The sequence below is a fragment of the Phaenicophaeus curvirostris genome, chromosome 3 (genome assembly GCF_032191515.1).
Source record: "Phaenicophaeus curvirostris isolate KB17595 chromosome 3, BPBGC_Pcur_1.0, whole genome shotgun sequence".
NCBI lineage: Eukaryota > Metazoa > Chordata > Aves > Cuculiformes > Cuculidae > Phaenicophaeus > Phaenicophaeus curvirostris.
This window is the reverse complement of record NC_091394.1, coordinates 92,495,610-92,520,134: the sequence shown is the minus strand read 5'-3', so window position 1 is coordinate 92,520,134 and position 24,525 is coordinate 92,495,610.

Sequence of the window (24,525 nt, the reverse complement as noted above, 5' to 3'; positions counted from 1 at the left end):
TCACTGGAATCAGGATTGAATAACCAGGACCAGCAAGGTATCAAGGTACAATACAAAGACTGGGACTCAGGTGAATTGAAAGGACCTGTTGAACTAAAAATGACAGGAAGAGGTTATGCTTGTGTCCTAACAGATACTGGACCTTGCTGGGTGCCACAAAAGTGGATCAAGCCCTGGAAAGAAAGGAAGACGATGGAGGAAGAGGACCTCACATCGGAAGAAGAAACTGGGGTGGTCTTTTGACAGAAAAGGGAATTTGGAATAACGGTTCTGAAAAGGCTCTTCCACCCGGATATTTTCTAATCTGTGGTGACAGAGTATGGGGCGGAATACCCAGCAAACCAGTTGGTGGACCTTGTTATTTGGGAAAGTTAACGATGTTTACACCAAGTATACAATACATTTTTGGAGTTTTGAGGAAAAAATTTTCTCCGGTTTATTAGCCCCAGGAGTTGCAGCTCTTGAAGCTGTGTCACAAGTCAAGAAAATGGCTTGTTGGAGGTTAAAGCAAGGATTGTTTATCTTGATTGCCATTATTGTAGTTTTAAGTGTTTTGATGCTTTTAATGGTGCTTGGGTCGCTCAAAAAGAAAAAGGGGGAATAGTTGGGTGGCAGCATACAATGAGCAGCCCAAGCACTGTGGCTGGGAGGAGTTGGGAAGCCATAACCAGGGTCCTCAAGGTTATAAAAGGTTATAACGACTCTGTTGTGTTATGCAAATTAAGAAGCTAACTGTTGAAGGCGGGCTAAGGTTAAACAATTTTATAAAAGCAGAACGAACCCAAATAAAGCGGCTTCACTTGGATCGTATTGATCGCTGCGTGTTGTCCCGTTGCTTCTGTCAAGATTTGGTACCAATTCTATCTTATGAAATATTGGTTCTTAATCAATTAAAAAAGAAATGAGACTCAGATTACTGTTACAGTCCACAACTATTTTTTTTTTCTAGACTGTGTAATAAGGCAGGATTTCTATCTACATTCAGCATTGTACATATATGACGTGTATGTACATATACACTTTTATATAATGGTAAAATATTTTCTTGAGAAAGGATAAACAAGTTTCCCAGTCAATTTTAGTTTCCAATCAATTTTAGCCAGTGGCTTCCAATTAGACATGTGTGTGCCGGGATATTTAAGTAGCATCCATGTCTTCTTTGGCTTCTGGTACTCAATGAGAAGATTTTGTGTCTATTATTAAGCTTAATTGTCATTGTTCTCCATGAGAAGTGGTTTTGTTTGTTACAGAAGCAAAGATTCTGCCTCTGACAACGTCTTCTTGTTTTCTTTTTTTTCCCAGCCATCTGGATTGGTATTATGGAAATTATCACAACTCTGACAAGGAAGCACCACTTTTGAAAACTGTAGATATTCTTCCTTGTATGACTTTGGTTGATTAAGATTTATAATTTGATAAGGACATGTGACAAATATGATGCTGTAAGTTAATATTTTTTTCTTCTCAATTGCTTGTCAGGGTCGAATCTTCCATATCTTCTTGCTGCTTGTAATATTTTCATGATATTTTCATGAAAAAAAACCCACCAGTTCACAGGTGCCAGGTTTTTGGTGCCAGATAGTCTCTAAGATCAATGCAAAAGATATGTATAAATTATTTTTTTATGTAGAGTAACTAAGGACTTTTGTCCATGAAGTTAGTAAATAAAGATGTAAATGTACTGTACTTTAGGAGTTGCAGCCCAAGTTTCCATGAATTTCCACTGATACTTTAGCAAAGAATACCCTGTATGGCATAGCTTCCACCTTTCTAAAGTTCTCAGAAGTAAGTGTACTTGCCTCTTCCATACAGTTGCATACCATCTCCACTCTTCTGTTTAAACTCATTGGCTCTAGGACCCACCTGAGTCTCTGTTTTCACATCAGCTTGATCATTTAACTTTAATCTAAGCTTCCTAGATTCCCACGCAGGCCGCACTGAAATCTTTCTAGGATGACTGTGAAACTGATAACTATCATTTCTCACCAACAGAAAGAAAAAAAAAAAAAAGAAAAAGTCAGTCCTTCCTGAAAGATAATACCAAAGCAATGTCCTTAAGATCGTCCACACAAAGGTAAGGACATGTTTGATACAGTCTAAAATTGTAGCATTTTCTCCCATCTAGTTTCACCCTAAACTAGAAGACTTGAACAGCTGTAGTGTCAGCCTTGTTGATGATCAGCAAATTGAGTCAAAACCATATATCGAAGTCTTTAATGTCAGTAGCTGGGCTTAAGCAAAAGAAAAATATTCCTGCACACCTGCACAAACTCAGTGTCAGCTGCTCCTATGCCATTTGCAGTGCAGCAAAAGCAGGCAACTACAGTTCCAATTTTAAATCAAATTAAGTATCTCCTTTTTACCATCACAATAAAATTCCCTCAAAGTATTTCAGGTATCTGAGAAACACTCAAAATTATAACAACAAAAAGCTATAATGAGAATGAGTTAGGCTTGTATCTTTTGCAATCATCTTTAGAATGGATTCCATTTAATGACATTTCTATTCTCATTACAGTCTTTGCCAGGCAAGGGCATCAGAATTTTAATGGAGAGTACAGTCTGTTTAAAAACTATAAACCCTTAAATGGACTTACAGAGACTCAAACCTTCTAAATATTCTGGACTTAAACTTCCCTCTCCTTACACAGTCCAGGAGATACAAACAGGAGACAATAGAGAAGGTAAAATGAGAACACCAGTAATTTTAAAATAAAAATTAGAGTAACTAAAATGAAGAACATACAGTGAGGATGTGGAATTGGGAGTCCTTGAGACCCATGTGACCTTAGATAAGTTTAAACTGAGAAATTGGTGAAATTCTCAAATCCACAGTAAGCAGTTGGGCAAAGCAACTTGGCATTCTGAGATGTTAAATTTTTTGTCTTCTTTGATGTATGTGTGAATTGCTTATCCAAAGAATGCAATAGCCCTCTTCTGCCTTATGCTGAGTTTATGCCCATCAGAAACCAAGGCATCAAGAACATAAAACTAAAGACTTCGGAATTTTGACCTTGTACAGGCACAGCCGCTGATGCAAGGTGAACCAGAACATATTGTGCCTTTAGACTGCTGTGTTTCTTCCTTCAAAATGTTTTCTTAATGAATCCTGACATCTTTATTTCAAGTGGGAATATACACAAGATATAAAGAAATTCCAAGATATTGGTTTTCAACTAATTTGTGGATTTATCACAGGGAAAATAAATATTTGTGTAATGATGATAAAGAATTCTGTTCCACTCTGTGGAAACGACCTGTACTCGAGTAGTTTGTACAGAACTGCATCCAGTGGGAATGACCAGCATTGGAGAAGGTCATGTAGGACTGGCTCCTGTAGGCAAGGCCCATACGAGAGCAGAGGAAGGGAGTGAGAAGGAAGGTGAGGCAGACACATCGTGTGATGAACTGAGCAAACCACTATTTCCCATCCCCCTATGCTGCTGGGGGAGAGGAGGCAGAGAAACTTGGAGTGAAGTTGGGCACAATAGGAAGAGAGGAGTGGGGGATAGTTGTTTTTAATATTTGGGGTTTATTTCTCATTAATCTACTCTGATTTGATTGGTGATAAAATAGATTAATTTTCCCAAATCAAGTCTGTTTTGCCCATGACATTAACAGAAGAGTGATCTCTCCCTGTCCTTGTCTCAACTCATCAGCCTTTTGTTCTAGTCTTCTACCACTGACTATTTGAAGAGGAGAGTGACAGAGTGGCTTGATGGGCACCTGTCGTCTAGCCAGGGTCAATCCACCACAAATGGATATACAAGTTTTATGATTAGATCTCAACCTACTCATTCCATTTACTACCATTATCCATTTTGATTGGCAGTCAGAAACTCGTTCTATAAAAAATACTATCCTCTAAACAGCACGCTTCTACTGATTTCAGGAAAAGCAAGCTTGAACCAAATATCTGTCACAATGGGAATAAAGAAATCTTGGTCTTGGGTATTTCCATGTTTCTCATTAAGTTGGAGAGTTTCTCTTGTTCTTATTCTTAATTTTCAGATAAAAATATCGATTGTTAATTTCACTGTTCAGAAGATATTCACCCTTGTTTTGGCTACAGTTTACATTTACTACTCTTTTAGTTCTACTGGAATCAACAAAACAAGCCCTGTTTTATATTGCATATAACTGCCAAGTCCTACTTATTCCTTACTGCATCTCTTTAATACAATCTATGCTTAACTAACAAAAATAGCTTGCTTAGTTTGGTCTTAAACAGAGTACATTACACTTGAGAGCTGATACTGCACATCAGAATTTTTTAATGACTGATAATATACTAAGCTCATTCCAGCTGTAAGCAATGAGTATGGCCTTTCTTTATTAGTATTCAATTGGGCACTAAAAGCATATTGTACAGATTGTAGCACTGCTGATAAGAGGCCAAGGCAGAAAGAAAATATCATTTTTCAAAAGGGTTCCAGAAATATAATTAAAAGGGAGAGAACCAACAGTCCATATTTAACTTTAAGTTTTTGGGGTTGTTTTAATTAATGAATTAAAACTGAGAGACGCTTTTCCTGATAATCAGTTTGCAAATGAAGTTCTTATTTCAGTAAATCCTTCATATAAGTTTGGTGAGATACTAACTCAAAAATAATCTTTCTAACTTTGAACAAGAAATTATTTATGAATAAAGACTATGGACTACCACTAAAGCAAAAAGCCATTTGCAGTCCTGTTCTTCTGGCCTTCAAATACAAACCTTACAAAATACTAGTATTGCTAGAGCTACGGAATTTTAGCTATACGCGTGAATCTTAAGTTTTCCTTATAGTTTTAATTATGGGGGATCTTGTGTGCACACTCAGTGCACTTACATCATTAATTCCTACGGTGGCCCAAGAACTTCTCAGCACGTCTTCCTAGTCAGTTCCTTGCAGTCTTCTCAGTGTGGATGTGACAATGGACTGGTTTACAATGACTGACCCAAGACAAGGTGATTGACTGACCTCCTAACCTTCTTTACAAAAAAAGTACCTGTTTCAGGAGCTCAAAATTGGGAATTTCAGAAAGTCCTAAACTCCCCCAGGGCTCAGGCTGCACCTAGTTCAATTTATATGTTTAAGTGTGTTGATAGTGTTTGATAGGAATGGTTGGACTCGATGATCCGGTGGGTCTCTTCCAACCTGGTTATTCTATAATTCACACTCTAGACAAGATGACACTTTAACAGATTTGATTATTCTGCTTAGTTATTTTTGTACATTCTTCCATAACCTTAACTTCTAAAAATTTCATTTTCCAACTAAAATAACTTTTGAAGGCTTATTTACAGAGAGAAAAGTGGTTAAAGGACACAGTTTATCTTAACTGGCTGTAAACCTCAGGTAATGTAGGGAACAAAATGACCAAACAAAAGATTATAGTAGACAGCAATTTGATAATAGCTGTCAACAGCTCAAATCAGTATATATGAAAGATTGCTTTTGTTGCATATTTTATTTTTTGTTAAAGGTGGTTTGATTTTACTTTTTCAGGTATACCTGCCCCTTTCTTATATTATCATATCTGGAACTTTTATCACATTTCTCAAGGTAAGAAAATTCCTTTTCCTCATTATTTATCTGTTGAATTAGGATAACAGGTAAATTCTCAGTCCTTAAAAGTATTAGATATTTTAATAACACAGTTTTTAGCCTAAAAGAAACATCCAGTCATCATATGTACAATCAATACCTTGTGCCAGAACTGAAGGCAAAGTCTTACTTTTAAGTAGAGAAGTTAGTGCAGATTTCCATCTATTTCATTAGAGCTAGCACCACAAACATAAAACTTCCTTTTGTTGTCTCAGCTTATTTTCATTAACTAGATTACATTTGCTTAAAAATAGAAAGCTGCATACAAATAAGATCTTTTGATTAAATACCAGTAAACTCCAGGCATGGGGTTGAAATTTATGTGACCTAACTTAAGCCATTTAAAAGTCAAATTTAAGCTAATCACCTAGACTCAATCTATAGTCCACAGAGTCTGAAGGGTGGGTCTCTTTCAAAATTTGTATTCATCTTGCATCAAATGACTCCTTTAGGGTACCCATTTCAATCAGTTAGAGAACAAGTCAAGCTTACACTCTATGCCTAACTTTAAAATCCACTTCTTCAGGACTGACTTACAGAACAACTGTTGATTTAAAAGAATTTCAGATGCTAACGTCAACATCAGCAAAACTCAGCAGTTTAACTAATGAGCAGCTGGTACTAGACTGATGAGCAGGATGATTGCAATTCATCAAAGGACTAATGAAGATCTACATAAGACACCTCTGGCACTTTATGGAGGAGAATATGAAGCCCAAGAAATAGCTAAATATAGCATTTCAAAATAGAAAATGTGAAATGAACAGAGCATGGTACAAATAGCTTGACGTTCCATCAGTTGTGTCCTCCTTGGCAAAAGTAATAATTCTACCCTTTTTGAAATTAAATTGTTTTAATTTATTGACAATTAAATAGTCATGGGCAAACATTAAAAAAACCTAACCTGCCCTGCATGCCTGTCTCAGGCCCATCTTCATCCCTTCACTCCCGACTCATGTTCCACTTTAAGGTGCAGGGGTGGGCAAGGGAGTTGCAATCAGTCCATCACAACCCCTATCAGCTGATCCTCCCTCCTCACACCTCTCCCTGCTCCCCAGTGTCCCCAGCTGCAGTCCTTCAGGGACAATCTGCTCCCACCTGGTCTCTCCATGGCTGCAGCTCCTACAGCTCCTGTCTGGGTCCCTCCCCTGACTGCAGGGTAAGTCCCTGTTCCACTAGGCTGCTGGATTGGGCCTTTATAAATATGTTATAATTTAATTCAGCACAGCTCTGTTCAGTAAGGGCATTGTCTGTGCTGGGTCATTCCATATTCCGCATAAGCTTGCCTCACAGAGCAGCAATCTCTTGCTGTTCCCAGGTGCTGGGTTGGATCTTAAATCTTCATCTACCCAGGCAGGGTCAGCTCTATTCAAACTATTCCTGACAGCTACCTCTTAATATCTACAGAGATGGAAACCTTGAAGAAAATCATCAGTGCTTGTATGTAAATGTTTTCAGTGGCCTACCCCATATAACATATGCTGAGTTTCATCAGACCAAATTTGTTGCCAGAATTTGTTGAGAAATTTCAAAATGTTCCATATAAGTTTAAGGTGCACAAAGTAGTTCCACAGAAAACAATCTTTTTGGTCTCTTCTGTTTTACCACTTTTTCTCCCAACACCTTAAAAAAGCATAGGAGGGTTGGGGGTTTTATATAGATTTTGTTTATTTTGGGTGTTTGCTTCTCACCACAAAAATCATAGGCTTTTCCTAAATCCACTTCCTTTCCACTGCCAAGTCTCACAAAGGAAAGATATTTTGTGACAACAAAAAGGATGAAAAATCAGTTTTAAGGTCCTTTTTATCTGTTCTTTCTTACAGACTAATGATGGAGAAATGGAAACCAATCCCCTCGAAGTAGTGATGCAAAACACTACAGTAAACATCTTGCTTCATCTAGTTGTACTGGGTATCCTGCATGCACCTTTTCTTCTCCTCTGTAAATTACATTAATAGCACTTGTGTGGTTATCATGTATTTTAATTTTAACATCAATGAACTGATGAATAACTGCAGTAAACAGTTGTGAGAAAATATTTTATGTTTTACATTTGCTTGTAGGAATGTCATTTCGATAATTTACTGTTGCAAAATCTATGATAGCTCAGATGTAAAAGGTTAATTTAAGAGTATTTCTTGTTTGTTATTAGTAACATATTCAACAAGTATAAATACAAGTTAAAGAACTAAGAACTGGATGATACCCCATCCCTGGAATTGTTCAAGGCCAGGTTGTATGGGGCCTTGAGCAGCCTAATCTAGTGTGAGCTGTCCCTACCCATGGGAGTGGTGTGGTATTAGGTGATCTTTAAGGTCCCTTCCAACTCAAACTGTTCTATGATTCTATGATAATCTAGACTTCGTAGGACTAGGTGTTATAAAGCACCAAAACCGCTTCATCTCAGTCCTCAAATTGAACTGAGGAAAGAAGATTGATCCTACTATTGCCACAGTTTTGCCACAGATTAGTTTAAAGTTACGGTGTATCTTTGTCTCAGATGTATTCAAGTGGCACTCATTGCTCCTTGATGGAACTGCTGTGCTGTATTGTAATTTCTTTGTTTCTCAGCTCCATTTTGAAGTAGATTATTAGTTCTGTGCCTAAGCTATCAGTCTCCAGCAGAAGGAGCACTGGCAATACAACTAGGTAAACCAGAGTCCTTGGGATTTTATTTTGATAAAAGAGCTCTAAGAATTACATGTGATGCTCATTCTCTGCTACAGGACATTTCTTCAATCTTCAGTCAAGGAGAAAAGTGACACTAGTTTAGCCAGCAATGTTAGCAGCCACGTGCTGATCTGCTCTCCCCTTCTATTGCACACTTCTGGTTCCCATCCAGCATCACAGGCATCAGAGCTGCAAAAAGGAAGGAAGGGAAATTTAATTGTCTTTACCTCCTTTCCCAGCTATAAATCCAAGCTATTCTTATGTTTTCTATCTTATTTCTTTTGAAAATATGAGGCATCTGTACAATAGCTACCTGCTAGAGATTCCTTTCTCCACAGAATATCATGACCTCTTTCTGTTGTTCATGGTACCGTCTAGCTTCTGGTCTTACACATGATCCCAGTTGGGACACCAAGGTCACTCTTCTCTGGTACCTTGATGAGAAATCAAGGGTACGGGCAGAACCAATCTAGCCTGACAGGAGATTTTAGGAAATACAATTTCTTTCTTTCCTCAGAAAATTTGTGAAAGACAAAAAAAATAAAAATGAAGGTATTTCATATATTTTGTTATTGTGCTATCCCCAGCATCATTACATGACTCTCAGTAAAATGGAATCACTGGGTACCTCCCAGACCTGACAATTGTTCCTGTGCTAATTTTTAAACAAATGTGTCATGTTTCATGACCATACCCCATGTTTCTAATTCATAACAATAACAGGAAAGGGATCACACTAATTTATGAGGGTAAAAAGCGTAGCCTGGAAAAGAATTCCTTTGGAGTTTGTTCCCCAGTTACCTCCTTTTCTGTTCACTAAGCAACTAACTGTGTTTATTATCTTAGTAAATATTTTCAAGTCATTCCCACTTTCTTGTTAGACAACAAATAGATTGTTGTTTTGTATCAGGACTCTGCTAGACTGGTGAGGGAGAAGTGTTTTACACTGCTGCTTCACCAGACTAATTAGAAATATTTACAGATATCTGCAATTTCCATTTCAGGAATAAAAGCTTTTTTCATCCTTGTTACATTAACAACACAGGTTTCAGTATCTTCTGCATTGTCAGGCTAAAGAAATCACAGTGTTACTAAAGGTGGGAGGGAAAATCAATAAAGTACCTTGACTGTAAAGAGCAGGTTCCTCACAGCTGTTTTTTTTGTAGGTATATTTTCTTAATTACTATATTGTCTATAAAATGCTGTCCAAAGTCTCCCTGAAAAACTGTGACTAGGACACAAATAATTCTACTCAAGAAAGGCTTATTTTCTCTGCCAAAATCAAACCTCTATTTTTCAACACAATTTCACATAAATACAAGTCCAAAGTCAATCTCAAGCCAGCAAAATTATATGTAATGTCCTAAACTTGATAAAAACCAGTTTCAGATCAGCACATGAAAATCTTGGCAGCATGATAGATGGTTTGCTACCATCAGGGATGATTAACAGGTAGGCATTCTTATCTTAGACCTCCCTGAGTCATTTGACATATCTGTCATATTTCCAAGGGAATGTCTTAATATTGAGGTACATCCAAAGAAAATGATGGAACATGGTACCAAAGATCAACCATCACTCTGGTCCTGGACAGCATTTAAATGCAGTCATAAAATGGAACAGAGACATATCAGCAACCTTTCACCATATACATGTCGACAGCACTTCAGTACACATGGCGCAATGCTTGGAAAGAAGGTCTAGGTCTGAGTTGAAAAACAGTTTGTTGAAATTAAAGCCAAAAGAGTCAGTGATGATGCTTATGAGCAAAGGAAAGCACTTTAAAAAGTTGCTGCTAAGAAAAAGCTGTTGGCTGAAGAATTCATATCTATCTTTGAGCAACATGGTCTGTAGTTTATTACTCTTTCTGCATTGCTTGCTGATTTTAGACTCTTTACTGACCCATGTTTCTAAATGATGCTTTCTGTTTGGCATCAGCTGCCAAAGGAGACTTAACACTAATCTAGCAATGACTGTGACATTCATAGAATCACAAAATAATAAAATAATTAGGGTTGGAAGAGACCTTAAAGGTCATCTAATTCCAACGCTGCTGCCATGGGCAGGGACATTCCACTAGCTCAGGCTGCACAAAGCCCCATGCAACTTGGCCTTGAACACCTCCAGGGGTGGGGCATCCAAAACTTCACTTGGTAAACGGTTCCAGTGTCTCACCACTCTCATGGTGAAGAAATTCTTCCTAATGTCTAGTCTAAATCTGTCCCTCTCCAGTTTATATCCATTCCCCTTCGTCCTATCACCACAAGCCTTTATGAATAGTCCCTCTCCAGCTTTCTTGTAGGCTCCTTTCAGGTACTGAAAGGTTGCAATAAGGTCTTCTCAGAGCCTTCTCTTCTTTAGGCTGAACAAGCCCAACTCTCTCAGCCTGTCTTCATATGGAGGGTTTTCCTGCCCTCGGATCATCTTTGTAGCCCTCCTCTGGACCCATTCCAACAGCTCCATCTCCTTCTTATGTTGCGGATTCTAGAACTGGACACAGTACTCCAGATGAGGTCTCACAAGAGAGGAAGAGAGGGGCAGAATCACTTCCCTTGACCTGCTGGCCACGTTTCTTTTGATGCAGCCCAGGATATAGTTGGCCCTCTGGGCTGCAATCGCACATTTCTGGCTCATGTCAAGCTTCTCATCTACCAGCAACCCCAAGTCCTTCTCTGCGGGGCAGCTCTCAATCACGTCATCCCCCATCGTGTCCTGAAAATGGGGATTGCCCTGACCTAGGTGTAGGACCTTGTACTTCGAGTGTGGCAACTACACCACCCAGTTTGATGTCATCTGCAAACTTACTCAGGGTGCTCTCAATCTCACTCTCAATATCATTGATGAAGATATTAAACAACACAGGTCCCAGTAAGGATCCCTGAGGCATACCATTTGTCACAGATCTCCATCTGGACTTTGAACCATTGACCACTATTCTCTGAATACGAACATCCAATCAGTTTCTTATCCACTGTAACGCCCACCCATCAAATCCATATTTCTCCAATCTCGGCAGAAGGATGTTGTAGGGGACTGTGCTAAAGGCTTTACAGAAGTTTAGATAGATCACATTCATCAGTTTACCTGTGTCCACTGCTGTGGTTACCCCATTATAGCAAGCCACTAAATTGGTCATACAGGATTTACCCCTGGTGAAGTTGTGCTGGCTGCCTCTAATCACCTCCCCATCCTCCACATGCTTTAGCATGGCTTCTAGGAGGATCTGTACCATGATCTTCCCAGGCATAGAGGTGAGGCTGACAAGTCAGTAGTTATATCATGGAGAGTGGCTTGGCAACCACATCTGCCAGTTCCCTCAGGCCTCTGGGATGCATCTCATCAAGTCCCATAGACTTACACTGGTTCAGATTCCTGACTTTCTCAGGTTCATGACTTTGTACAGGCTTATGACTTTCTCACTTCATGGCTGGTTTAAACCTATGAAATACATCTTAGAATTAAATAATCAATTGCAAACGCTGTCAGCATTGGATCCGGTGTGTCTAGGAGACATAACAAAGATAGTTGTCTGGTTTTATTATTGCTTATCATTTAACAGCAGGTAAAACTCCAAATCCTGAACTTTGTTTATGATCCCCAGGGGAAGGAGGATTTACTTCTCTTGTCTAACCTTAAAATTTGTGTTGTATATACGAGCAAGGGTTTCAATCGTCTTCATAGCCATTGGAGAGGAACAGGCACTTTTAAAAAATGGAGGCTATGAGACTGTGATCAATTTCTGTGGTCCACGGGCACCAGTGAACTTTCTATATAGCCACAAAGTTCATGGAATTTCATGGGATTATTCTTCAGTAGCACAATGAGTTCCCCTAAAAGTAGGTAATCATAATGAACCCTTCCATCTCCTATTGCATTTCTTTGACTTATCACCTCTTTCATGAACGCAGATATAAGAAAAAGAAAAAGAGAAAAAAAACCTCTTCCATTCAAAACACTTCACTGAATTCATAATTTTCTCCCCTAGGAGAGGATAAGCAAGAGAATGAGCTACAGCTGACACGTTAGTCACTTTACTTAATGTGGTAATGGAAGATATTCTAATGTTATGGGTGATCGGGGCTTCATAAGAATTAACACAGTCAAATAGAAAATGCTTACTTACAATGGGCAGAAAGGAGAGATTCTGAGTAGGACTAGATTTATTTTATCAACCACACAGCAAAGCTATTTCAATGAAGATAAATTAAGAACTCTATCATCCTACTTTGTAGACTTATTTAACCAACAGACTGTCTTCTCTATGATTTGTGATGGTTTTACACATTAGAAACTAACTGAGATATATCATGACTGTCAAATCCTGGTATTCCTGTGGGTTTCACATACAATACAATAGAACCTCTTTCATTATCTTTGTGTTACAGATAATGGATAATAAACCATCTTACAGCACCCAAAGGAAAGCCTCTTGGAGCGCAGCAACACTCTTAATACATGGAATACATTTAAAACATTTTTTTTCTGAAAAAGTCTTTGAATCAAAATGAAGATGACTTTATCTTTTAAAAGCTACCTTTTTTTTCTGTCATTTTTATTTTTTTTATTAATGGAAAGAGTACTTAAACTACCCAATAACAATAACTGTGCAGTTATTCTTACTTACCAAAGCACATACTTTTCAGTAGTTGAAAAAAGGTTAAGAGCTTGAGATTCCAAAAAAGTCACTGAAAAATTCCAATTGTCAATACCATTAACAGCATCTACTATCCCCATTTGATCTCTGCATCAGTCTTTTCCCTTTGCATGTAATGTCCTTCTGTCTTTGTTCTTCCTAGTGCTAGACTGATACTGCTCTTTCTTCCCTTTACACACACTTGTTTTCATTTCTTTCCCAGTCCCATACACTTCTCTATGCCTCATAAACAATCCTTCACTGGATTTTCATAATTCAAAATGAGAAGGATTCACAATCACTGTCATTTTGCCAGTCATGTGGAAACCTTAGGTACTTTCAGGCAACCCAAGTGGCACTAGATGGCTATGTTTATTCCTAGCCCTCATTTTCTCTGATATACCTTCTATTGTGAAATGTTCCCTTTACACTTGAGATGGAAAGATATTTTTGCTGAGATTTGTATCTGCCTGAGATGCATCATTCCTTCGAGGTTTCCTTGCTGCCATTGCACATTCACTGGCAATGCTTTAGAAGAAAAATGTAGCTTATTTTATTGTCACTGTATCATGTCTTTTCTCCCTACTGCATTCATTAGTTTTACCATTTACAATAGTTGTATTGCTAGCACACAAGATATAACAGAGCTAAAGTTTGTAGGAAGTAGTGCTGTTTATAATTATATCAATCAACGTAGTAAGGGCAAGGAATCTTTGAAAAGCACAGGGGGTTCACAAAATCTTCGTCAAGTCACAAAAAGGAAAAGCAATGCTCAAGTCCAAGAATAAATTCATGATGGAAACTCCAGGCTGAGATAATCATGTCAACTGACAGACAGCTTGAGGAAAGACCATATCCATTCCTTGTACAATATATGGAGCTGCAGCTAGACTATTCCTTATTGTCTCTTAAAAAGTAGTAGTAGTATCTCTAGGAAAGGCTTAACAGGAGTTAAAGAAATGGAAGAAAATTGTACGGTGCTTAATAGCCAGTCCTGCTTTCACACCAGTGAGTTTTAGAACTCAGTAATCTGTGAGGTTTGCTTCTTTGGATTATAAAGACCTAAAAAGTGTTTCCAGGTTTTTGGGATGGAAAGGTTGATGTCAAAGATGTTTTCTTGGTGAAAATTTTTCTACCACTGAGAAAAAGGTATTCATGGTCTTCCTTAGCAGTAAGTCTTGAGATCATTCCAGAGAGTTTTGTTTGATCTTACATGTATACACAAACAAATTGTTTGACTGTATGTCCTGACATCAGCCTGAGGGTCTCAAATGTCCACTGTATAGGAAGAAGTGGTTCCTTCTGCAAAAACTGTTTAATCTACTATTTAAATGGGTTTACCTGTGCTTTAATATCTTATATATTGGGAACAGGCATGTTAAATACCTGCAAGTTTCCTAGCTCAATTTGAGGATGCAGTTGTTGCCATAATGATAATAAACTCAGTTCATGTGAACATTAGTTGTTCACTACAGTATGCATCACCTGTGTTTAATAAATATTTAACTGTCTACTCAGTAATAATTAATCACTCCAGCTTTTCTTCTAAATGTCCTTGTGTTAAATTTGCAAGCGAGTTTATATCTATAATAAATCTGCCTTTCCAAAAAGCAAGGTATGGCAGACAGTTCTTCTCCACTTTAATCCAGCCCTACAGTATGTTTCTTTGTTCAGAGTTCACAATTATTGTTTGATAGTGGTAAAAAAAAACCAAAACCCAAAACCCACAAAGAATTTGAGACATTAAAAAACAAAACAAAACAAAAACAAGACAAATCAAAAACCAATATCAGACAGTAGTTGAAACAGGATCGAAGCTGCAGTTAAAAGCTTATATAGAGGACATAATGAAAGTGTAACTAGAACTTTACCAATGACACCAAACACCTCAGCTTTAGTCTCAGTTATGGTTCTGGTCTGCTGTGTGGCTTTTAATTTCAGCCCTTTGTGACTCTGTGTCACTGGATCTACCAGGCAGATAAGGTTGCTTTTAAATTCAAAGAATACACAATAGCTACGGAAATACAGCCACATTCTGGAGTTGCACTATGGAATTTAATGGTATTTAGAAACCACAGAAGATCCACACAGAGGACAGCAGATATTTAAAAGCTTAGGAGAAATGTCTCTGTTAACTGCACATTCCTTCCTAAATTACATAGAGACAAAGTTATATTTTTGTCCATTGTCTGTAGTTCCTAAAGAAAACATTATATGTGTTTAAGCCAGTCAACTATCATTACAGAACTGAAAAGAACAAATATAAATTTTCTTATGCATTCTGCCTCTAGAATTCAGATGTATCTTTCTGCTTTTGGGTCTTCTATCCTAAGCTAACTATTGGGGTCAAGTATCTGGTGCACCTCTTTCAAAAATCACAGCATTCTGTTGATGCTTTCAGAACACAGCAGAAGGCAGTGGCTTCAGCAGTGAAATGCCATGGCACATGTCATGGGACATATATGTTCAGGTCTATTGATTGCTTCTTACAGTTTTTATTTTTCATAAAAATTTATTTAAATAGAAGAGCTCTAAGAGAAGGCAAAGGATTCTCTAGCTTCCAGTCCTACACAAGAATAAATTTTCAGGCTGTTTAAATACTCTTCTGAGATATTTGTGTGCTAATTTCTTCATTCTTCAAAGTTCTATCTTCTGCCCCTTTCATCTCCTCTCTTCCACAACAAGGACACGCTGCTCTCAGAGGTACTTACAAAGGTGCTTACTGTCCCTGTGCCTTTCACACAGTCTAAACTCTTAGAAATACTCTGATAATGACTACGAAATTAAGGTCTGTGGGCAAGACAGAGGGATATCTGAGCTGTAAATGCCTTAGGGGTTTGGAATGAGGAAGAACTCAAGCTGCTTAAAGTTGTAAGGTTATGTGATATGAGCCTGTCTCCATACACACAGAGCAGCTCAGGAGCACCAGGAAGGTAGGAGAGCCTCATCACTCCAGTCAGAGAGATGAGTCCCTGCCCTGACCTCTGCCGATTCTGTCCCAGGACAGCCTCAGTCCCACAGGCCAAGGGTGGCATCCACTCAATGGGGAAAAAGAAGCAGCACTTTGGGTAACCTCACTTACTAAGCAAGTTCACTGCCTGGGGTCACAGGACACTTTATGGGGTGCAGGGGAAGAGCATCCTGGAATTGTGTGTGACGTATTATGTGGGTTTAGGGAAGGAACCAAAGGCATGAGAATGGACAGTTCTAGATGATCTGAGCATCATTGTAAAGCTGAGGGACAAGGGGATAAACCTATCACATGTAAACAAGTTACATGTCAGTACATTTTTCTGCAAGTGCCTGGAAGTTTTTATCATCTTATTAAATGTCTTCCTAATGAGTTCTCTGGATTTCTCTCTTCTCTGTGCGTGTGTGTTTGTGGATGTGATGGGCTGACTTTGGCTGGTGACCATATGCTACACCCCCCCTTACAGGAGATGAGGAGAAAACAGGATGAAAATTCTCAAGGGTAGAGATAAAAATAAGGAGATTACTTACCAGTTACTATCATGGGCAAAACAGACTAGACTTGGGGAAGTTAGTTCCAATCATTGCCAGTCAAAACAGATTTGGCTAGTGATAAACAAAACCAAAACTAAGACAACTCTCCCCATTCCCCTTTACCACCTGCATCCCTTTACTCCAGACTCCAGATCTAGCTGGGGGTTGGAACTAGATGATCTTTAAGGTCCCTTCCAACCCAAACTATTCTATGATTCTGCAATTCCTCTTCCCCTGCGTGGGGCAGGAGTGGGAATGGGGGTTGTGGTCAGTCCATCACAGGCACTCTCAGCTGCTCCTGTCTCCTCGCACCTCTCCTTGCTCCAGCACGGGCCTTTCCTGGGGTACAGTCCTGCAGCCTCTGCTCCCTCCTGGGCTCTCCACAGCCACAGGTCCTGTGGGAAATATCCCTCACTGCAGCCTGGGTGCCTCCCTGAGTGACTCCCTGGGCTGCAGGGGGGTCTCTGCTCCAGCGGGGTCTCTCCAGGGCTGCAGGGAATCCCTGCTCCAGGCTTGCACCACCTCCTGCCCTCCTCCTCCTCCCTTTTGGAAACCTGCTTTCCCCCCCAGAGCATTCCCAGCTTGGCTGAGGGGCTCAGCTGTGTCCTGCAGTATGCCTGTTGGAGCCAACTGGCATCAGCTGGGACTGGCTGTGTCTGGCATGGGACAGCCCCAGCCTCTGCCCACGGAGACTGCCCTGCAGCTCCTGCTGCTGACACCTGGGCATGGACACCCTGTACACTGGTGTAGAATCATAGAATAACTAGGTTGGAAGAGACCCACCGGATCATCGAGTCCAACCATTCCTATCAAACACTAAACCATGCCCCTCAGCACCTCATCCACCCGTCCCTTAAACACCTCCAGGGAAGGTGACTCAACCACGTCTGTCTCTCAGTGTCTGTATCCGTTCTGCTTTCATGCTGCCTGTGTGTCCATGGTGCTGCACCTGGAGTGAGTGGAAGTGTGTGAGCCAGTGTGTGAGCTCTGGTGTTCATGGAAGCAGATCTGGGAGCCAGTGTCTGCCTCGGGGTGAGGCACCTGGAAGACTGCCTTTTAGGGGAAGGACCAAGGGACCCGTTTGTGCCTGCCTGTGAGTCTATGCAGGAGACACCGAGGGGCAATTAGGATCCAGGACCAGCAATTGAATTAAGTGTTTGTCTATGCCCTGTTACTGAAGGGACACACTTTGTGTGTGTGCACACATTTTGCTGTGCACAAGGGGACCCACATCACCAGCTGGGCTTGAATGCCCAGGTGTCAGCAACTGGCAATGCTGGGACAAAGAAGCAGTTACTGGGCAGACTGTCACTATTTCAGACCTGCTGTTGTAGGAACCCACATGTATATTTACACTCTCACAATTGTACCCTTATCCTGTTCAGACAGTGAGAAGAACAAGGTGACGCCATGGGTGCTGTTTGTGTTTGCATGAGCACTGAGTATATCTGTCTTTATTATCTCTTTGGCTGGCCATTTATATATGTATACATGTGTATGAATGTTGTATTTATGTGCTCTGTGTGTGAGTGCCTACTGGGAACATACAATCAGTCCTTTTTTTTGTTTGGACCTCAGGGCATGGAGCTGTAACAGTCTTGTCTCTGTTGGGCTATTGGATTCAGCAGTTTCTAGCAAACTGAGAGAGAAACAGATATTTAAATGAGTGAGTTGGTAATCAGTTTGATGATAAGCTACCAAAGCATAAGCATCTTCATATGAGCTGAATATTGAAGACGTCTCATCAGGACAAAGGAGAGGGAGGGCAGGATTCTGTTACCCAGTGTTTTTCAGAAACATAAGAGTATCTTGACTGATACCTAGGTGATGTTCCAGGAGGTGATGTGTCTCCGGTACACGCACACATCTTGTGTTGTGTCTCCCATATCTTGAAACCTGCATTGTCTGAAATAGCTTTTTCTTCTGTGTTGCGGATCAGAATGACATACATGTTCAATACCAGCATAAAAAAATCTAGGGAACATCCAGGTGCCTTAAAAGTGTTAGGGACCTCTGACAACGGCAAATTCCAAAGTCTAGTGTCATTGTGCGCCTTTGGATATTTCAGCTGGCCTGCTGTGATTTCTCCAGCAAACCACAGATCTGCAAGCCTCTGGTATACCAGACAAATACTCTAGGCTGTGAAACAAATAGTCATAGGGCTTTACTGAAGAAAACCTGAGATTCTAAATGTGGATTTCACCTAGGCAACATTGGATACTTCCCTCTGGCAAGTATACAGGAATCTATTCACACTTCATGCTTACGCTGCAATCAGTAAGTTTCTCTATGGGATGATTCAGTCAAGGAAAGGTCAGCAATGCTTTCTGAAGGAATCTCGCAGTAACTGGCAAAAAGCTTAGTATATTTACCTTCACGTTTTTCTGATAAGTATAGGTTCAAGGTGAGTGAGATGAAAGAATGGTCTTAAGGATGGACCTTGAAGTTTATGATATGATCTTTAGTTGATAAGTCAGATTTTTTTATTTGGATGCCTGAGTTGAAAGTTTATGTTCCTTCATCCATTAAAATCCTTTTACTAATGAAACCCTTAAATTATTTATTTATTTTTCCAGGATCCTATCAGTGTGCATTAGCCCTATATCCCTTTATAAAGAAACTATGTGCATGTGGAAAAGGTAACTGGATACCTTTAAGGATCTGGGTCTTTTGAAGAAATCTGTACAGAGATGTGTGAAGAATGTGAATGTTACTGCTACATGTCTAATGGTGGATTCCTGCATATCAGTGGGTAAATAAGAACAGCTCATCTGATGTTTTACTTTTGCATTCATTTTATATTTAATGTTTACCCTAAAAGCTCTGGGGTTTACCAAATAATTTAGAAGCAATTACTTAAGAATGTAGATTTTGAACTGCAGGCATTTGATTTAGAAAAATTGTCCACTATTCCACATCAGTGTAATGCTCTAAGTACTGGAGGAAAATAGGAACAACATAATAACAACACCCAGCTTCTTAATATATGAAAAGAGAGACGAAGTAAAAACTGCTGGGAGCTGAAAGTATTTAGATTCTTTCCTTGATTATAGCTGATGAAATTAAAAAATAGGTCTCCGGATGTCTAACAAATAGGGAGGTTTTGGGGGTTTTTACTTGTTTGTTTTGGATATTTTTTTAATCCTGTTGTCAGTTAACTACCTAGGAGGTTCTCTCATATAGATACATTTGAAGTATAAACTTTCTGCTAATGTAACTCACGATCTCATTACAAAAGCCCAGAGGAGGGAATCAGAAATTAATCCAAAATTAGATGTTAATTAGAAATGTGCGCATACTGATGTGCTGTGTGGGAGATACGAAGCCACAGCACGCTGTGGGTTTGATAGCACTTTAAACCCTGCCCTGAGCAAAGAATTGTGCAGAAGCTGAATGCTCAGTAGAGATATGGATCTCCGCACAAATACAGAACAAAGAAACAATCTTTGCCCCAAAGTGCTTACAGTCAAATTAGGGGGAGAAAGATGCTAAATAAGTAGATAGATAGATAGATAAATAAATAAATAAAAGAAATAGAGGAAGAGGAAAAGGAAAAGAAATGCCTTTATAATTTTTCATGTTCTTTATATTTGTTGTTCTATTTTCCAAAAGCCACTTTTCAGGCAGCATGAACTGGCATAATATGACCAAATTCTTTCAGAACTTAATCTTTTTTTCTACAAGTTCATAAAGTGCCTGCTGTAGATGTGGAACTGAACATGATGGGGAGAGCACAGATATGTCACTACAGGCTAAGGCAGTTTCAAACTGGAAGTTCCATAAGAATGGTTTTAGAGAATGGATATCTGCAGGGAAATAAGATTGGTCAGGGAGAAAAGTTGGTTGGTACTTAATGGATCAAGGCAAATGTTCCTTCATTAAATCATCTACTATGGTCAATTCTTTGCTAGCCAAGTGACAGCTTGTTTGTAGGACTTAGGCCATAGCCAGGACACTCACAGCTCCTGGCATGTCACTGCACAAGCATTTACTGGAAGCACCAACTCCTGTGAAAAAATATGAGACATGGAAATAAGTATGAAATATAGGAAAAAAAAAAAAAGAAACATTTAAGATAACTGAGAGACAAGACTTCCCAGAATGTACATATATAATTAAAAAGACTGCCTTTATTATTTTAATCTTATAATTTTGTAATATAATCTTATTATTTTCAAGCATATAACAGCCAATTATCAATTATTGCTCCTCTACTTAAGGTTTCTATTCACCCACTTCTCATTAATCACCAGCTCCTCTGAAATGAATATTGCTTTATTCCAAATCCACAGCCAGTACAAAGAAGTTCCAGAAAAAATAAGCTAATACTAAGAAATCCTTGTTGTTTATATACATTACCACCCGCAATCTAACCCACTGCTATCACTGCTAACAGTACTTCAGATCTGCTAAAAACTTTGCAAGTGAGAAAACTCCACCTAAGGTAGAAAATATTATCTTAAGAACACACTTATAAGGAATTTTTAAGACTTTGTGAATTTAGTGTTGTGTTCTGAAAGAAAAACAGACAAACAAAAAAGTTAGGCTTTACTAGTCTTGTCATGGCTTTTGTGTTACTAACCAGGGGTCATTTTACCTTGTAATAGAAGATTCTCTGCCCTGAAATAAATTATATCCCAGAAAGGAAAATCTTTTCCTGTCTTTTCTTTGCTTACTTTCTATCTTTGTTCATATTATGAACTTTTAGATCAAAGTTCCCATTTTAGCTTCATATGCATATTGAATGAGTGTCAAGTCCGACTTTTTGCATATAAGGTCCCAAGACAAAATATTCAGACAGAGACGCTTGTTGGACTTTCGGAAAAATAGCTATTCTGATTTCCAAAGGGATTTGGATACCCAATCACCTATAAAATTAATGAGAATTGAGCATACTTGGCCCCTAAGTAGCTTTGAAAACCTTGTTCTCTAAATCCTAAGTGGTAAATAAAAATGGCTCATTGCTACAGAGTTTCTAGCCCATACATCATAACAGCATCTTTTCCTGTAGACTTATTTTATTAGAGGAATTAATTTCTGTTGCAGAAGGCTACCAATATCTGAATAATTCTGAAACTGGCTATTACAATATTGTTTGAGGTACAGATATCTGTTTATATTAGACTTAAATACCTGAATAACACCTCTAAACTCAGCATTTCAAACATTGCTTTCTAAACATAATTTTCAGAAAACATAATTGAAGTTGACAAAGGGCCAATAAAATGCTAATCGCTCACCACTCTTCTGAGGGCAGGCTCTCATCTTGATAATTTGCAGCTTTTGCAGCAGACTTGTCATTATCACTAAAGCCCTGCATATTCTCTCTAACACAGGCTGAATGACAAAAACCTTTTGAACAAAGTCGCTTGCCTCTCTCAAGATAATGTTACATCAAGTGATTAATTGTTCCAAGTATTAAATATGGCCTAATGTAGTTTTTGATACAGCAATATTCTCCATGTACAAGAAATCGAATTATGAAAGCAGGGTCTATTTTAAATAAGTAAATGAATGAATAAATATAGCCTTTTTTTTAATCTATTTAAGCAGTATGAAAACTTAAAGATGCCTAGAAACCAAATCAGTGAAATGAAGATATAATTTTGCTCACAGTAAACTCCAGCATAATTCTGGTGTTGTGTACTTCTGCCAAGGAACTGATAATGAATGATAATTTTATGTAGTTATATAATGGTTTTCATTGGCAGTATAAATAGAAAAGTCCTATTATTTTCTTCATATTTCTTTCCTAAAAATCTTTTAAACCAGGAATCTAATCCAAACTGCATTGCTGTAGGCAATGATTTGGGATTAGAAATGAGATCAGCTGTATTGTATCAAACCATTTAATACTATATCCCATTGCAGAGAGTGGTCCAAAACAAAGCTTAGAGAATAAAGGCAATATCATAAAAATAATAAAGCTACTCAGTTTGTGTGAGAACATCTCAGATTCCAGCAGTTTGTAGCTCAGCTGTTCCTATAGCTGTGAAGAAAATAGAGCACGTCTGTGGCAGAAAGGGGTTACAAGGTGTTCTCTTCTCCAGTGTACAGAATGGGAACTAAGGTCACAAGGAATTTATATAATTTTACTAGCCCTCAACACAAAGTTGTGGCAACAGAGACTATTAAAGGGGGTTTAGGACTTAGCTTGTAGCAGTTGTGCATATAAATACTAAGAAGATTAAATTAGCAAGTTGGTTGCTTGAAATTCATATATAGAAATACCAGTTTAGTACAGTTTAAATAGCAATGGCAGGCATCACAAAACAGAGAATATTATGAGAAAATATATATTTTCAGCAACAGGAATGTAAATATCTTTTCAACTGTTTAGTCATAGTCATATCTCCAAATAAGACTTTGGGAACAGTTTTGTTGATTTAGATATTAGAAATGAGCTCTAAACCATGGACATCTTCCCCCAGCTTTTCTATCAGAAATACACACACATAGTGGTCTACTGAATATTTTCTTTGACCGCTTTGTCTAAATAATACTTCCTTGTAACGGCTCTGGTGATGACAGAGAATAGTCTAAAGAAACAAATCATCATGCATCTTAATTAGATGATTGGGACTTTTTTGTACCATAGATCTTTGAAATAAAGTTTTCCAAAATGTTGTAATATTTATGTCACAAATATGTTATCAGATTGTTTCAATTGTAAACAATCTGTCCTTCACCAAAAGAGTTTAAAAGGAAGGATTATTTTGCCCCCCACTGATTCACACGTAACCTTAAAATCTGCATTGTTACCTATGAGGAACTGCAGAATTTCAACATTCATTATTAAATCACATCTTTGAGGCCTCTTCATGAAGGTAAACAAATGCAGAAAGGAAGGTGCATTTGCCGAACTTAGAACTGGGATCCATCTAGGAATGTCAATGTTATATCCAGGTGCAATGGGTTCACACATCATACAAAAGATTCATCCAAGTGGAATCATGCTTCCTAATACACACAGACCTACCTTTTCATGGATATATTTGATACCCAAGAGGTATCCATGCATATCCTATCAAATCATCTTATCATATTCTTGGGAAACATACTCATCAATAAAGAGAAAGCTCACTTGAGGATGCATATATTGAAAGAAGTTACTTTTCTGCAGTCAGTTCATGCTGAGGCCTTGGTTCTTACTTTTTCATCCTGTAGTAAAGAAAAAAGTCTCTACCCAAGCATAACAATTTATGTGATTTTATATTATGCCAGACAATCTCTTATTCTGTGATCATTTGAATAGGCCCAGGAAGACAACTTTTCTTAAAAGAAATTATCATGGCAAAAGATTTTGTTTTCCCTTTGGATTAAATTCTGGCTTTGAAGAAAAAGACATAAAAGTATTTATGGAGTAAAAAATATACAGCTCAGCATAAAGCTTAAGAAAATTCTCATGTAAATCAACGGAATAAGTCCCCATGGATGAAGTGCTGTCCTTACTAACAGTGATTGCAACTTGGGCATTGAAATAAAAAATGCCAGTTTCACATTCAAATATCAATGATGCAAACCAAGGACTTGAAGTGTAATTCTTTGCTTTATTCTTTTTCCAGAGAACACTTGCACTATGGGCTACCCACTGCTTTAGTATACTAAACTCCACAACAGTCTACAGGCAAAAATAGATATCTCATTTCCTATGCTTTTTAAAGATATTCAGCAGAAAACACTACAGGAATGAGTCTTCTAGCTTTTCACAGGATCAGTGGCCTTACAGGACATGACCTCTTTATCCCCAATAGCACAGAGATCAGGTCACTAAATAGGTTTTGTTCTGCTTGGAAAGATTGGCTCTGTCTTCCTGAGGAGGCATGGGACGTAGCAATGAGGAAGCTCAGGAGGATCAGCAAAACGCAGGAACTGGGTAAATTATAGGACAGCTTCACTCTAAACACTGATGTGAGCAGGTTGAAACTACATATGGTCTTTTTCTTTAGATTTCACTTAATAATTAGTAACTTAGTCCCAGAGGGCCCTCTGGGGTTAAGGCATTCTCTAGGGATATGAGTGCAGGATCTGAGACCCTTTCAGGCTAAAAATGGCACTGAATTTTGTTGTCCCACACATCCCAAATGACTGATCAAACCCTGAAGCTTTTCTGCAGGTGGATGAAGC